Below are 16499 nucleotides of genomic sequence, written 5' to 3' on the forward strand. Positions count from 1 at the left end.
GCTATTCATCTAGCCAGAGGGTCTCCAGCCCCATCCCTCAGGCAAAGACTAAAAAGCCTGTGGTCAGGGCAACCTTGGCTGAGGCAGGACACATAAAACACTGAGAAAGCTTTTTAAATAAAACAAACAGAAACTCTGTTTTCCTGACTTAAGCAAGAGTCTCATGGTGACGCAGGCTTGCAGGCTGCAGTTCAGACTTGCTGCCAAGAAAACAGCTCTAGGGCCAGGCCCTGCTGGTCCTAGCTCCACAGAATAGGAAACCATCTCCTTTGTGCACATACCAATGAGTCCATCCTGCCAGGGCCCAGTGCCAGGCCTAGAGAAGCCTGAAAATCATGAGCCGCAGCAACAACTACAAGTGGTAATCAGTAGCAAGAGTGGGACACTTTGTTTTTCTTGACCAGTCTTTATTGTCACATGTTTGGAATATTTCTCCATTACAATCTATTTTGGATTTGTCCTTAAGAATTAGAGTTCGATGCCAGGCATAGTGGCAAACGCCTGTAAACCCAGGCAGAGGCAGGCAGTTCTCTGTGAGCTCAAGGCCAGCCTGGTCTACAGAGTGAGTTCTAGGACAGTCAGGGCTACACAGAGAAACTCTGTCTCAAAAAAACAAACAAAAGAAATTAGAATCCAAGCTGTTATTGTTTAAAAAGGATGCACACAACAGATACTATATGAAAGAGTTTATTGGATGGAGATGGAGAGAAGGAGGCAAGGAGAGAGAGAGAGAACCAGGTATCATGGTTCAGGCCTGTAATCCTAGCAAGATGATTATAAGCTGAAGGCTAGCATGAGCTACAAAGCAAGACTCTACCTCAAATATAAATAAATAATTGTAATTGGGTTTGGCTTACTTAAGGTGTTCTTGCACTAAAACTTCTCCTTGGGACATTTATGGATATGAGGCTGTGCCCTTCTGTAAGGCACTCCATACTGAGTGGAATAGTGAATTTCAGTCTGTGCTTTGCCCTAAGAGACTACATTTTACAAAGCAGCATTAGACTTCACTGGATGCAGATCAGTATTAGGAGTTAAGGGTTATATATATAATAAAGGCTGGGCATGGTGGCACACACCTTTGATCCCGGCACTCAGGCTGCAGAAGCAGATGGATCTCTGGGAGTTAGAGGCCAGCCTAGTCTACTAATGAATTCCATGACAGCCATGGCTACAAACAAACAAACAAATTGGAATAAAGGAACTTGTGATCGTTGTGACCATAATGTCAAGAGAAATCTGAACTACTTTAAATTACAATAACACCAACTAACATAGTTTGTGAGCTTATTTTTATTCAATTAAACTCTGACATGGAAAAACACAATCATGACCATATTTCTGATATGATGTGCTTATTTTGGATCTTAGGAAAGAATTTATATTCAAACTTGAACACTTCAATTTCTGTCATTGCGTGCCATACCGATTTAAGCTAATGAATGAGCTATGTTGTTTTCATGTTGAGATCCTAGCGGGCAAACACTCCCCACGTCCATTCCACTCTACACCTGACCTGGGCAGCCCCAGGGTCCTCTTGGGGCTACAGTCTGTTGAGGAGGAAGCTAAAGGAAGGCACAGCCCAGCCTGCTGGGTAGGCGTTTGCAGTTTGGGTGAGTCAGCCCAAGGTCTAACTGGTTAAAACAAAAGACTGAGCCTGGAGTGGCAGATAAGGACAAATGGCAGCTGGGAGGACCTCATCAACTTTTGGTGATGCCAGGACAGTCCTTCGCTTCTGGAACAGTGTGGAGACAGTCATGCCTCCCTTATGTCATGTGGTCCCTTAATCCCTACGAGGTCTCTTTGCTGGGCATAAGAACACAGCTAATTGTTTTCTTGTTTAACAAGAGAAAAACACATTTTTAAATTAAATTTACACATCTTCAGGATGTTCACAAGAGGAAACTTTTTTCCTGAGGTGTTTGGGGTCAGTGAAGGGTTTGTTTTGTTTTGTTTTGTTTTAGTAGAAATGGGCTGGGCCTCAGATCAGTGCCTTGTTCAGCCAACACCAGGGAAGCTTCCTTTATGGCAATAGATGGGAACTAACACAGAGAACCACAGCTATAAAATGCAGAGAGTGAAAGATTTTGGAACACTCAGTCCTAAACGAGAAGTTTTCATCAAACGCCTTCCCTCCGGGCTCAGGAATCTCTGTGGAAGAGGAGATAGAAGGACTTAGGAGCCGGAGGGGATGGAAACAGGCTAGACACAACAGGACTGACGGACATATGATGAACTCACTGAGGCTGTGGCAACACGGGCAAGTCCCAGCACTGAGGGAGGGAATGGACAAGAGCGCCCAGCCCTCACCAAGAAGCTATCTCTCTTTGACATCTGTTGTCTCCAATGGAGTCCCACTGAATGGATATATTAACTTAAGGGTAGGTCCCAAGCCTAGATGTTTATGACCAACACAAAATGATAGTAGTAATAGACTTTGTCTCATATTGCTTTGTTTAAGCTTTTTTTTTTTTTTTTTGCCTACTGGTCTTTTGCTTGTATAATATGATATCTGAGTTTGTCTTTTTATGGGGGGTTGTTTTGTTTGGGGTTTTTTTTGTTTTGTTTTGTTTGTTTCAAGATAGGGTTTCTCTGTGTGTTCCTGGCTGTTGGCTGTCCTGAACTCACTTTGTAGACCAGGCTGGCCTCGAACTCAGAGATCCATCTGTCTCTTCCTCCCAGAGTGGTAGGATTACAGGCATGGCACCTGTTTGTTTTCTAAAGTGAGAGAGAAAGAATGTGGAGTTGGATGGGTGGGGAAGATCTGGGAGGATTTGGGGAAGAGTAAGCCAAGATTAGAATATATTCTTAGAATATGCTCTTACAATTTTTTTTTCAAAAAAAATTCCAAAAATAAATAGATAAAATAAAAGTGCGTGGTCACCTGTTTAACCTGCTTAAACTCTTTAGCCCCTCCGCTGACCCCTGCTTTCCTTCTTACCACAACTGTGGCTCCTCTGTTAACACCTGCTGTTGCCTTTAGGGTATCAGAAACCATTTTGCTTCCAAGTCTCCATTTTGATTATAAGGTGAAATTAAGTTCAAGTTCTCAGGCCCTATGTGCCTAAGACCAGGATACAATTCAATAGTTCAACACTTGCTGCTTAGAATAAACCAACAGTTAAAGATAAATGTATGTTCTCTGAGACCGAAACATCCTGCTGTGACCCTTATTCCCAGAAAGCTTAAAAGCCCCCAAAAGCTCCCCTACCCTAAATCCCAGCCAATCAGCTTAAAGTGCTTTGTCTAGCCACCTAGATACAATACAATACACTTGGAACAAAATCAACTATGCTCAGCTGGTCAAAATGATGTAATGCTGCCCCCTCTTGTTTCCTATACCTGGTTACCTGGTTGTTACCTGGTTACAGTTTTTCCGTATAAAAAACTTTGCATCAGAAGCAGACCGACATCACAGTCTGGTTCCCGAATCCAGGCCATGGCCCTGACCGGTATGATTTTGTTCAGCATTCAAAAAACTTCTATCAGTCTGAGTCCGGTGTTAGAGTCGCCAGCGTGTGGCTGTGGCTGATCCCAAGTGTCGTCCAAGTGTCATCACAGGATGGTTCTCTTCTACCAAGTGGGTCATGGGGATCTGTCAGGCCCAAATGCCCTGATCTGGTGAGCCTTCCAGCCAGCCTACGAGAGAGACTGGAATAAAAAAACCAAAGTATGATGTGCTCACAAAGTTATTTTTATTCTTCAAAGGCAGAGCCTGGGATGACCTTAAACTTCTGGTCTTCCTGCCTCTACCTCCCAAACGTTGGAGGTAAATGTGTGTGTTGCCACACCCTCTTTGTGCTGTGTGCAATGGCTTGGTGCGGCCTAGGCAAGCCTTTGAGAGAAGCAGCGTTAAGTCTGTGAAGGAGGACAGAGATGAACTCGCCCGTGAGTAGGGTGGTAATTCTAGGGGTGTCCAGAGACAGGGGGTAACGCCTGGTAATGGAAGATAAAGGTTGCTGCCACGAGTGTGTTCACCTCAGCTTGGGTCAGCTCAGTTAGTTAACCAGCTTGGTTAGTTTGGTTAGCTTTCTGTTTCAGTGGGCAAGAAAGATATGGTTCCCAGGAGACTCTTGTGGCTTCCTGCCTGTGAGGAAAGGCCAAACGGCCCTTTCTGAAGTTACAGGCCTGGAGAGGCCTGAGCCTGAAACAATTCTCACCCCAGCTCCCCTGCTGGAGCTACCACACCCCCAACTGCAAGGGCTTTCCTGTCTGATATGGACCCCACCCTACTCCTAACGGGGAGTCTGCCAGGTCCTCAGGAGCTGCCAGAATCTTTGAGTCAGAGCCAAAAGATGTGGCTCCCCAAACCCCAAGAGGAGGAGGTCACTGGCCTACACTGTCACAGCCCAGACGGTTCCTTCAATTGCTGTGACCTTTGACCTAAGGAACTCTGCCTGCTCCACAGATAAAACATCCCCCCCCTTCACCTTAAAGTAAGCCTCCCTGTATGAAAAAGTCACTCCCCCCCTCCCCAAATTAGGATCTGTACTGGCCTCACCAGGTCACTCTAAAATTTAGTGCTGTGTTAGAATACTGCTCAGGACAGAGAACCAGGCTTCCGAGCTGCTCTTCCGAGGGTCACGGCTTTCTCTTGAAAGGCTACCCGCTACAAATTTTTCCCTGCCCCCACGCCCAGCCTCCCTCAGCAGGGAAATTGGTACGAGGGGAACTCTGGCGGCACCCCACCTGGGTTCCCCCAATTTCTACACTGTGCACTAGGACCAACGGCAGAAGATGGGTTTGGACAAACAGGATGGATATTCTTCCCGAGGGGGAGGGTTGGAGGTCCGATTCTTCCATACTCTGGGCCCTTCTTTCTCTGTATAGTCAGAGCTACAGAGGCCCTCAACCCTAGATCTCACCCTGGATCGGTCTAGACCCCTTCCCGGCTCCCACGCCGCATTCCCCGACAGTTCCAGGCCTCTTTCTACCCCTCCCCATCTTCGGGAATCTCCCTCCCCTGGCCCCTCATCGATCCGTCACCTCCCTCCCTTCTCCGGGATCTCCCTCCCCTGTACCCGCATTCCCTTGGTCCCCTTCCCAGCTCGCTCCACCCTGCAGGCACTGTCACTTCTCGGAAGAGAGGAGGCGGGAAGCTGGGAAGCAGCCAGTCTTCTGTCCTCCCACGTCCCCACATGCCTGGGTGCACTACAGTTCCCCAGTCCCTCACCCACCCCGCCCTTATCCAAACAGGCTTGCTCCCCATGTGCCCCCTTCCTCCTTCTCCGTGTGTTCCTCACACATTCCCATGCACCCTTCCTTGACCTCCAGCCGGAATGCCCACAGACTCCCCGCCCCACGGACCCTGTCCCTTCCTGCTGCCTGGAGACTAGGGGCCTCTGTATTCGAGGATACTGTGGACATACCCTTCTGGTATTGTTCTTCAGGCGCCAAACATCAGAAAATGGGCCAATCAGTCTCAACACTCTGGAAACTCAGGACTTACTTCCTAGGCGCTGTTTGACGCAGACCCTGACCCGGGCGAGGCCCTGAGCACCCAAACGGCGGGTCTGCAGCGCCACCTGGTGACCATTCTAACAACATGGAACGCACGGACAGGGGGCGGGGGGCGGGGGGCGGAGCGCGGAGGGCGGGGCGGGGGGCGGGAGGTGGGATGGAGTTGAAGAGGAGCGACTGCCCCGGTAGCTGTTCCTTTCAATTCCGCAGGACCCCAGGAGCCCGCATTTCTTCCAGATGTCCGCTTTAGTTTTCTTCCAAGTGTCGGGGATTGCTGGTTATAATGAAGCCAAAAGCCAGGCACAGTAATTGGAGGAAAGGTGGAATTGCGACACGGAAGAGAGGTCTGGGTCCTGTTGGCCTCAGGGTCTGTACTGAGCCTAGGGATGGAGAGGATGCAGGTCGCAAAGGCAGTTTGATCACAAGTCGCCCCCCCAAAAAAAAAAAAAAAAACACACACACACACACAAAAAAAAAACATTTATCTCCAGGAAAAGATACCCACCTCCGTAACAGGGACGAAACAGAGAAATGGGGCCAGTGGCAGGTTCCAGGACAAAAAGGGGCCCAAAGATAATCTATGTATGTATGATCTATGTATCCCAAAGATAAGCCTGAAACGTCCTCAGACTCCATAAAGTCAAGAACTCAGAAAAACAAAGCTCATAAGGAAGGGTTAATGCCAAAGCAACACAGGAACCAGACAGAAGAGCCCTTTGTGGTCAAAGCTGAACAATCTGAGTACTAAGATGAGCAACGGCGTTGTTGGAATACCCAAAAGTAGGAAGTTAGCATCCAGGAATCCAGCCTGTGTGGCTAAATCGATGAATGGAAGCGAGGGTCAGGGCTCTCGCGAAGAATCCTGCGCCGAAGAACAGGTTCCACCTGAGGCTTCACACCTCTGTCTTCCCCTTTTCCCACAGCAGAGAAGAGGTGAGTGTCCTAAAGAGGCACAGCAAACAGCTCCGCTGCACTCTGTCAGTTTCAGTAGCCCCGAGCCACAGGGCAGAGCAGATTGACAGTGAGGACCCCGTAGGAGGGGACCCTATGGGGGTCACTGCTTTTGGAGTCTTCCTTCCCAAGCCCTCAGCCTCAGTGGCCCGCCCCCCCCCCAAACCCCCGCCCCGAGGAAAACAGCAGGCAGCTGTAGGTGGAGGCAAAGCTCTTACACAAGCTGATCAGCCTTGCTTTAACCACCTGGGACATAGAGAGGCCTCTGTCGTCACCTGAGGAGACGATGGCTCGGTGTTACGGTGTTACGTAAGACCCTGGACAGCTATCTGGGGCAGAGGACACTGGGGGGAAAATATGAGGAAACTGAGGAAATGCCGAAGAGCCTGGACTTCGGTTAAAAATAGTGTGTCTGCCTGGGGAGATAGTACAGAGAGTTAAGAGCATTGGTTGCACAATCGCAAGGACCTGACCTCCTGGCCCTAAAAGCCAGCGGTGCAAGCCTGTAGCCCGGGCACTGGGGGGATGGGAGGCAGAAACAAGACCACGGCTGGGGCTTGGCGGGCTAGCAAGACTCGCCAAAAAAACAGCAGCCTCCAGGTTCAGAAAGAGATCTTGTCTGAAGAGAAAAAAGACGGAAATGATAGAGGAGGAGACTTGATGGCTTCCCTGGCCCCTAAGTACACAAATACATGTATCCACACGCACACACACACACAAACACATGCAGACACATATACCGTGTGCATACATCACACACACAGAGTAATGTATTGATAGCACAGTAACAAATACCTCACAGAAAGACAAAATTGTGGCTTGAAACTCTGAATTGGTGTGTTTGGAATTTCTATAAATGTAAGTAATACTGTTTTTAAAAACTGTTATTATGTGTGTGTGGGGGGGGTTGATCTATGTATCCCAGGCTAGTCCTGCTGAAGTTACAAGTGTGAACTACACACTGCCTTGATTTATTTACTTACTTTACTTATGTGTTTATTGAGGCCAGGTCTCACTATGTAACTCTGACTGGCCTGGAATTTACTCTGTAGACTAGGTTGGCTGTATTGGCTGGTTTTCTGGCAACTTGACACAAGCTAAAGTCATCAGAGAGAAAGGATCCTCAGTTGAGGAAATGCCTCCAGATGTAGAGCATTTTCTCAATTAGTGACCAGTGGGGGAGGGACCAGCCTATTGTGGGTGTTCCCATCCCTGGGCTGGTAGTTCTGGGTTCTACAAGAAAGCAGGCTGAGCAAGCCATGGGAAGCAAGCCAGTAAGCAGCACCCCTCCTGAAGGCCTCTGCATCAGCTCCTGCCTTCGGGTTCCATGATTTGGACATGTAAGCCAAATAAACCCTTTCCTCCCCAACTTGCTTTTTGGTCATGGCAACACTGGCCTTGATTGCATGGATATGCATCTGCCTCTGCCTCTACCTCCCGAGTTTGGAGATTAAAGGCATCCACCACCACACTCAGGTCTCTGCTCTACTTATTTATTTATTTATTTATTTATTTATTTATGTTTGGTTGGTTTGGTTTGTTCCCCGCCCCCCGACAGGGTTTCTCTGTGTAGGCCTGGCTGTACTGGACTCACATTGTAGACTCGGCTGGCCTGGAACTCACAGAGATCTGCCTGCCTCTGCCTTCCAAGTACTGGGATTAAAGGCTTGTGCCAAACTGGCCCCGGGCAACATAGACAAAGGGGGAGGAGAGCACAGGGCGGTGTGTGTGTGTCGGGGGACTACTCACAGCAAAGAGGGGGAGTGAACACGAAGTAGGTAGAGTCTTACAAGCATGAGTGTGGTCCCTTATAACCTCTACAGCCAAAGCTGATCATGCCAGCTCTCAGTTGGGGGGTGGCTACAGTGCCACTTTCTTGGGTCGTCCCAAATCGGGGTTCATCTAACACCAGCAGCCTCCACCATGCTGCCCAAGTTCGACCCCAAGAAGATCAAAGTCATATACTTGAGGTGCACCGGAGGCGAGGTCGGTGACACATCTGCCTTGGCACCCCACATCGGTCCCCGGGGTCCGTCTCCACAAAAGCTGGCAATGACATTGCCAAGGCAACCAGTGACTGGGAAGGTTTGAGAATTGCAGGAAACTGACCATCCAGAGCAGACAGGCCCAGATTGAGGTGGTGCCCTCTGCCTCTGCCCTGATCATCAGAGCTCTCAAGGAGCCACAAAAGAGACAGAAAGAAGTAGAAGAACATTAAACGCAGTGGAAATATCAAGGTGTGTGTGGGTGTGGGTGTGGTGGAGGAGGTCAAGACAGGGTTGCTCTGCATAGCCCTAGCTGTCCTGGAACTCTCTTTGTAGACCAAGCTAGCTAGCCTCGAACACACAGAAGCAGCTCTGCCTGCTTCTGCCTCCTGACTGCTGGGATTAAAGGTGCACTCCACCAGTGACACCACGCCCAGCTCTGGAAATATCACTTTTGATGAGACTGTCAGCATTCCCGGCAGACGGGACACTCGTCTTAGTCAGAGAGCTTTCTGAAACTACCAAGGAGATCCCAGGTACTGCACAGTCTGTGGGCTAAGACGTGTATGGCTGCCCTCAGGATAGCAACAGCGGTACAGTGGAATACCCAGCTAGTTAAGAAGCAACAAGAGAAAACATTTCAATAAAAGCCCAAATTTTTAAGATAATTTTTTTTAAAAAAAGCTGGGCATGCCACACTTATAACCCTAGCACCAGGGAAGTGGAGACGGGCAGATCCTGGGAATCAACGACCAGCCACTCTAGCCTTCTAGGTGAGTGCCAGGTGGGTGAGAGACCATATCTCAAAAAACGAACAAGATGAACGGCACCTGGGGAATGACAGCTGAAGTTCTCCAGCCTCCGCACATGCATCCAAGTGACCTCATCTAATGTGTAGGAACACACACACACACACACACACACACACACACACACACAATCACCATGACTGTGCCACAGACATCTCTGCTGTTAGCTAGTTTAGAACAATGTCCAAAGGAATAAAATAAGAAGCAGCTTACTAAAGTTTCACTCTATCCAGGCCTACCAGCGTTATATGATGAGACTTTGTCTCAAAAAAAAAAAAAAGAAAATAAGAGAAACTGAGGCAAAGTATAGCACAGTGTAACCTCAAAAAGGAAGGAAGGAAGGCTGGGAGTTCAAGGGCAGCTCTGAAACTGCCTCTCAAATCTTAACCTAGTTTCTTTTGGTTTTTTGAGACAGGGTTTTTCTGTGTAGCCCTGGCTGTCCTAAAACTCACTCTGTAGACCAGGCTGACCTTGAACGCAGAGATCCGCCTGCCTCTGCCTCCTGACTGCTGGGATTAAAGATGTGGGCAGCCACCACCCGGGCTAACCTGGTTTCTTAGAAAAGTATTCACTTGTAGAAATTCAGTAAGTAGAAACTTTCTGGTTGGCTTAGACATTCATAACAAACTAGCAAAGAGTTCTGGCTTTAGTGAATAGGAACAGACCCCAAGAAATTCAAGACCAGAGAAACAGGTGGACACACCCACAACTGTGGAGTCAATGAGTCAAATGCGGAGACTCATTGACCAAAGTGTAGTCCTGGGCAGTAGCAAGTCCAGTTGACCTCCCCCGGTTTGAGTCAGAGGAGTGTGGACAAAACAGAAGTGACCTCATCTAAGCCGGAATGTACCTGGTTTATCTCAAGCTAGTATCAGTGACACTGAGCACACTCGGGCACAGCCAGCATCAACAGCCAGCTGTAATGTAGCACTAGCCCAATGGTTTTATCTGATTCTAGTTTGTCAGAAAATTTATAGGAAAAAGAAAAAAAGAAACCAGGGTTACCCAGGGCCTCATGCCTGCAGGCCAGGATCCATATAGAGAGAAACAAATGTACTTCTCACTGCTCTGGAGGCTAGAAGTCTGAGGTCGGGGCACAAGTCTGGCCAGGTTCAGGATCACACACTTCCTTCCTGGCTGCCCAGAGATTCCACACTGCTCTGTTCTTAGGGGCTGGGAACTGAGATCACTTTTGAGAGACTAGGACCCCTCATGATGTCACCTAACTCTCATTACCTCCCCCCAAAAGCACTTCATACCATCACACTGGAGGTTAGGACCCCAGCCTATGAAGCGGGGCCTGTGCCTATAGCAAGGGCCAAGCAGACCATCACAAGAAAGAATGGCCACTCTGCCCGTGTTAACTTGAGCCTGGGAAGGGAAATAAGCAGAACTTCCAGGGACATTGCCTCTGAACTGATGGATTCCTAGAAACCTAAATCCACCCATCAAAGGGCTCATGGAGGACAGGGTATTGTATTCATGGACTCTCACCCCGACCCACTCTCAGAAGGGCTAGACAGTCCTGGACTCGTGCTGCATTTCCTATGGCCCAGGGGAAAAGGAAGAACCTCGTGTGGGTTCCCCAGCCCAGGCAGAAGCTGTGGAAATGCCTATACCTAGAAACCAGGAGAGTAAAAGTCTGCTCCACCCTGGAGCATGTGTTAGCATCAAAGACTTGCTATGGCTCCACATTACCCCACACTTTACCTGAAGACAGTGGTTCTTGGAGAATGGAGGATTGTCATTGTAAATGTAATCAGACCACAGCTCTTGCAACTACCTTTCCTGATTAATTTCATTGCTACAACACACTTATAACACATCTCTACCCCTACACCAACAGCTGTACTGATATGCAAGTGCCCTTTCTCAATACCCTCTTATAAAAGGATGAGGGGGAAGACATTAACAGACTGCTACACCTTCATGGTCCTCTTTTCCAGGACCAGCCCTAGCCCAGAACTGTCTCCTAGTCCACAGGTACCTTCATCGCCTTTCCTTCCCATCACTGCTGGCGACACAATGGTGACTGCACTTGATGGACAGAAAGCAGATGTTACCATCGTAGAATTCATGTGCTGAAGAGTGGTCCCACAGAACACGGGACCCACTATCTCTGGAATCCCAGGTGTGGTGGTTTGAATAAAAACAGTACCCATTGGCTCATGTATTTGAATGCTTGGTCCGCAGTTAGTGAAATTGTTTGGGAAGGATTAGGGGTCGTGGCTTTGTTGGAAGTATCAGTGGGAGTGGTCTTTGAGGTTTCAAAAGCCTATGCAATTCCTAGCGCTCTCTCGCTCTCTCTCTCTCTCTCTCTCTCTCTCTCTCTCTCTCTCTCTCTCTGTGTGTGTGTGTGTGTGTGTGTGTATGTAAGCTCTTAGCTACTGTTCCAGCGCCATGCCTGCCTGCCTGCCTGCCTGCCTGCCTGCCGCCACATTCCCCAATGTGATGATAATGGACTCTAATCCTCTAGAACCATGAGTCCCAATAAATACTCTTTTATAAGCTGCTCTGTTCGTGCTGTGTCTACACGGCAATAGAAAATAACTAAGACGCCAGTGTCCAGCTTGCCCAGTCTCTTCAAGCATAAGAAAGCATGCCTAGTACAATCGCTGGTATTTGAGACAGCCTTTACCGTCCTGCTAAAATGCCTTCCTAGGGAGAGATCTAATAAACATCTGTCCTTTCCCTTAAGGCCCCAGCAACAAGCCAAGGCACGATTCCTCCAAAGTTCACTCTAGAAAACCAACGATCGTATTGGGCTTGCTTACAGAGCGTAGGTGAGAGGTTATTTGCAGGGATGTGGATGTTCTCCCCAACAGGCTACACCTGAAAAGCCTTACCCAGCAAAAATAGGAGCTTCCTGCAGCAGTATAGATGAAGCTCCCCCACCCCACACACACCTTACCTAGCTGTCCCCAACCTCTCTCCCCTCCTCAAGATCGCATGCAATTAAGGCAGAGTTGCATACAATAAATGGTAGAGAGCAGTCGAATACTCAAGTGAGAGTCTCAAGACCCTCTCCATTGCTCTATGAGGAGGTGCAAACTGTCATTAAGCCCAAGTGGTATGATCTTTTGCAAGGGGCCCAGCTGAATTCACAGTCGCTTGGCTCAGACGTCAGTCAGTCATGACAGCGTGCTTATGGAAACCCTTTAACTGAATAACCCAAAACAAGCGAAGGCTCTGCAGAGGCTGGAGGGATGGTTCAGCACTTGTGAGCATTTACTACTCTTCTGCAGGCCCAGGATTTGGTTCACAGCATCCACCCTGGTGGCTCAGAACCCTGTTAACTCCCCATCTAAGAGGCTGCAATACACACTTCTGACCCCAGAGGGCACTGTACACAAGTGGTACATACACATTCATGCAGCCAAACACCCACAACGTTTAAAATAAAAATAAATAAAACCTTTGGTGGGACTCCGGGCCTCTACAGTAAGCCCAGGCTGTCAACGAATTGGCTCAGTAGGTCTGCTGGGGACTCTGGCTAGCCCTCCGGATGATTATTGCATAGATTCAGGCAAAACGCTGACCTCGCCAGAAGAGAACTATCCTGGTTCCAATCTAGTGCACTAGACAAGGAGCACGCTCAGCCACTGTTAGGACATCTGACCCATTAAACCCCAGGGTGGAATGCACGGTAGTGCCGCTCACTAACGAAGTGCAATATACAGTGCTGGCTGGAGGAAGCCCTGGAGGCCCAAGAAGGTGGCTCCCGAAGCAGACCATGCACAAGGGCTGTCGCTCCAGGAAGCTAGGCACTCCGATGGCTTCATGGGGAGCTCCCTGCGGATAGCGGGCAGAGAAAGAAAGGGCTGGCTTCAGGTGATTTTGCCTATTTCAGGGATGTCACGCCAAGGTGGACAGCTACAGCACAACAGCCACCGCAGGGCCCCCGTGACAAAGATGGCAGCAGATCCTCTGTGTGAGCAGAGCAGCGTGGGGTGTGCCTGGTGGCTTGTTTTGCCTGGAAGAACGAGGGTAAGAAGCACGGACCTGTTCTGGTTCACAGGCGGGGACAGGCTGGGCAGCTGGTACTCAGAAGGAACACAGATGGGAAATGGATGACCTGGAGATCTAGGTCCTCTCATGACATTCGGATGCACAGGGCACAAAGACGCTGTCTCGTGTGAATACTGACCCAACCACGACCTCAGCCAAGGAGAACCTGAGAGCCAAGTGAACAGGAAAGCCCAAGCACACTGCTCTTTGCCAGGGGGAAAAGAAGCCAAGTGCTGTGGCAGCATAAATACATGTTAGATATGACTTCATGTGCTGGTTAATTCTTGTCAACCTGACACAGACTGGAGTCACCTGAGACCGAAGGAACCTCAACTGAAGACCTAGCTGGCTGGTGGGATTGTTTGTATGGCATTTTCCTAATTGCTAATTGACGCAGGAAGGTCCAGCCCACCGTGGGCAGTGTTATCCTTAGGCAAATAGGGCCTGAGCTGTATAAGAAAAGTAGTTATGCAAACCAGTAAACAGCATTCCTCCACGGTCCCTGCTTCAGTTCCTGTTTCTGGATGCCTGCTTCAGAGCCTACCCTGGTTTTCCTCAATGATAGACTGTCATCTCTAAACTCAAATAAATCCTTTCCTCCCCAAGTTGCTTTTGTTAGAATGTTTTGTCATAGGATCAGAGAAGCTGCTCACAGCTATCTGTAACTCCAGGATCCAACACCTTCACACAGACATACATGCAGGCAAACGATAATGGACAGAAAATAAAAATAAATAAATTATTGGAGGGAAAAAAGGAGTTGTCAATGCCATTGCAACCCTATGGCTGAATGGTGACTGCTTTCCCTCACCTCCTGGTGACAAATTCCTTTGCCTCCTTTTTCCTTCTCCTGTTCCCTCCCATCTAACACAATATGTATTCACAGTGGCTGTTGTGTTTCTGTGTTTGCATCATTTACCTCTTGAACATGCTCAAGCAGTGTGACTCAGCTACAAGAATGAGCAGCACCCAAAGATGAATGTGAAATTTCGGCCGGGTTTCTCTGGAGATGCAGCCTGTTTTGGTTAGAGTTTAACCGTGGTTTTGCTTTGATCAAGCACGGTTGCAAGAGCTAAAGAGATGGCTCAGCAGTTAAAGGCGCTGGTCGTTCCTCACTGGTTGTTCCTGCAGCTGGCTCAGGCTGAGTTCCCAGCACCCACACGGAAGCTTACAACTAGTTTCAGAAAATCCAACACCATTTCTGGCCTCCATGGGCACCAGGCACACAACTGGTACACCAGAAATGCAGACAGGCAAAACACCCATACACAAAAAACAATTAAAAACGTTTAATAAGCAAATACTTTTTTTTTCAAATACTTTTTTTTTTAAAGTGCATACTTCCATGGGGGGAGGCCTGTTGTCAACTTGGTTAGGCTGAAACCCTTCCCTTTGTGGTTGGGGTGAGGTGTGGTCATGTATTAGCATAGGTATTAGCAAGAGGAACAGCTATCTGTTCTTTCTGATCACAGCTTGCCTACTCAACAAACAGTTTGTTTGCTGTTTGTTTTCCCGAGACAGGGTTTCTCTGTGTAGCCTTGGCTGTCCTGGAGTCACTTTGAAGACCAGGTTGGTCTCAAACTCATAGGGATCCGCCTGCCTCTGCCTCCCAGAGTACTGAGACACAGGCGTGCGCTGCCCAGCTGTAGTAGTCTTACTCAATTCTTCTGCCACTGCCCTTTCCCCTACTTGCCGGATTCCAGTCGAACAGAGGAAATTCCCTGGCTTGGGGCCCATGAAGGATCCCAGACTCTTCTCTAATAGTACACTTTTCTGCCCAAACACTTCACCTGCTCTCCAACATCTTCTTTCTTTAAAATGCTGCTTGTTTTCTGTCTCTGCCCAGTGTAACACAAGTTCCACAAAAGCAGAGACCTGATCTCTCCTTCATTGTTGCACCCTGAAGTCTTCCAGTTGTAAAGATACTTTACAATGTGTCTTAGCTGGATGTCTCTTGGCTGAATGAATGACTATGAGGATACAAAAGCAGCTACACCATGTGACAATGTACGGTGTGTGTGTGTGTGTGTGTGTGTGTGTGTGTGTGTGTGTGAAATAGAACACTATTTTGAGACAATGTTTAAGGTTCAAACAACTGCAGGCAACAGAAACAAGTCAGAACAAGGGGAGAGCTGATGAGGACAGCAGCTCATCGTTGGAAGAAAAAAAAATTTAAACCACGTTAAGGACAGAAATGTGTCCAGTTTGATTTTACGTCCCAAGGATGCACAGTGATGGTGGAACAAAGGCAAGACAAGCGTGGTGACACACGCCTGGAATCCCAGCACTCAAGAGGCAGAGGCAGGCAGATGTCTCAGAGCTCCCGGCCAGATAAGGCTACGCAGTAAGACCCTGTCTCAAAACAAATCAAAAGATAACAACGCGAAGCAACCTTGCGAATTGACAGCGGTTGACAGCGATGCATGCAGTGTGGGATGGCTCCGATGCTTGCTGAGCTGAAGGCCACCCCTTAGAACAGACACAGGAAGGCGCCCGGTCATCTCCACCGGGGCACAGGGTAAGAAGATCTCTAAGTGACTCCACCTCATTCCAACGGCATCTTCCCACTTAGGCTATGGCCTCATGGAGGAAGGGAGACTATCCAAACGTCCAGTCCACATACCTAACCCACGAGCTCCGCAAGGCTCACATCAACTTCCTCTACACCAACTGAAGTACTGTGGTCAACGGGCCGGAACCTCAAGGAGAACCAGCTGGTGACAGGTGGAAGAGCGGCGCTGGTCAGGGGGGCTGGGCTGCGCCAGCGTGAAAGCGAACGGAATGTCCAAGTAAAGCAACCTCGACAGAACCGCCCTCCACCCACCTGTCCTCCGCCACCCCAGCCTGCTTCAAGTCCCACTGAGAACTAGGCTCAGCTCCTCAGGTCCACAAGGTGCCTCCTCTACGCGCTCGTCCCTAATCCCAAGGTTTTCCCAGACACAGCAACCCCTCGCCCCTGCCTTGGTGACACCCCATCCACGGTGACAACGATCTCTTACATCCCTTTCCCCGACGTCCCTGATGTCCCTCACCGCGGATTCGGTCCCTGCAACCCCCGCGTTCCCGGGCGCGCGGCCGCAGCAGACCAGGTGAATGCGCGCGTCGTGAGGACCGCTGGCACACCCTAACGCGCCACCCCGCCTCCGAGCATCACGGATTGGTTGTACGCGGGACGGACGCGGCCGATTGGCTCGGGCCACGCGGCCGCCGGTCCCGTTTCACGGTGGGTAGCACCGCAGCTTGGATGCTGCTCTGTCCCCCGGCGGCCAGAGAAGCGCGAGCAGCC

The 16499-nt window shown here is 49.2% G+C and overlaps 1 long non-coding RNA gene across 8 annotated transcripts; it reads right to left on the bottom strand.

Moving 5' to 3' along the window:
• Positions 1–364: 364 nt before the first annotated feature.
• LOC132653683 (uncharacterized) lies at positions 365–16385 on the bottom strand. 8 transcript variants are annotated; one of them, XR_009591475.1, is made up of 4 exons: positions 16213–16385; positions 6235–6402; positions 5370–5840; positions 365–3651 (listed from the first exon to the last, which is right to left on the bottom strand). It is a non-coding gene; the product is annotated as an uncharacterized LOC132653683 (long non-coding RNA). The 8 variants fall into 8 exon arrangements; XR_009591472.1 differs by lacking the exon at positions 6235–6402 and adding an exon at positions 15837–15927; XR_009591473.1 differs by having other exon boundaries at positions 15837–16385.
• Positions 16386–16499: the final 114 nt, after the last annotated feature.

This window comes from Meriones unguiculatus, chromosome 1 (assembly GCF_030254825.1).
Source record: "Meriones unguiculatus strain TT.TT164.6M chromosome 1, Bangor_MerUng_6.1, whole genome shotgun sequence".
NCBI lineage: Eukaryota > Metazoa > Chordata > Mammalia > Rodentia > Muridae > Meriones > Meriones unguiculatus.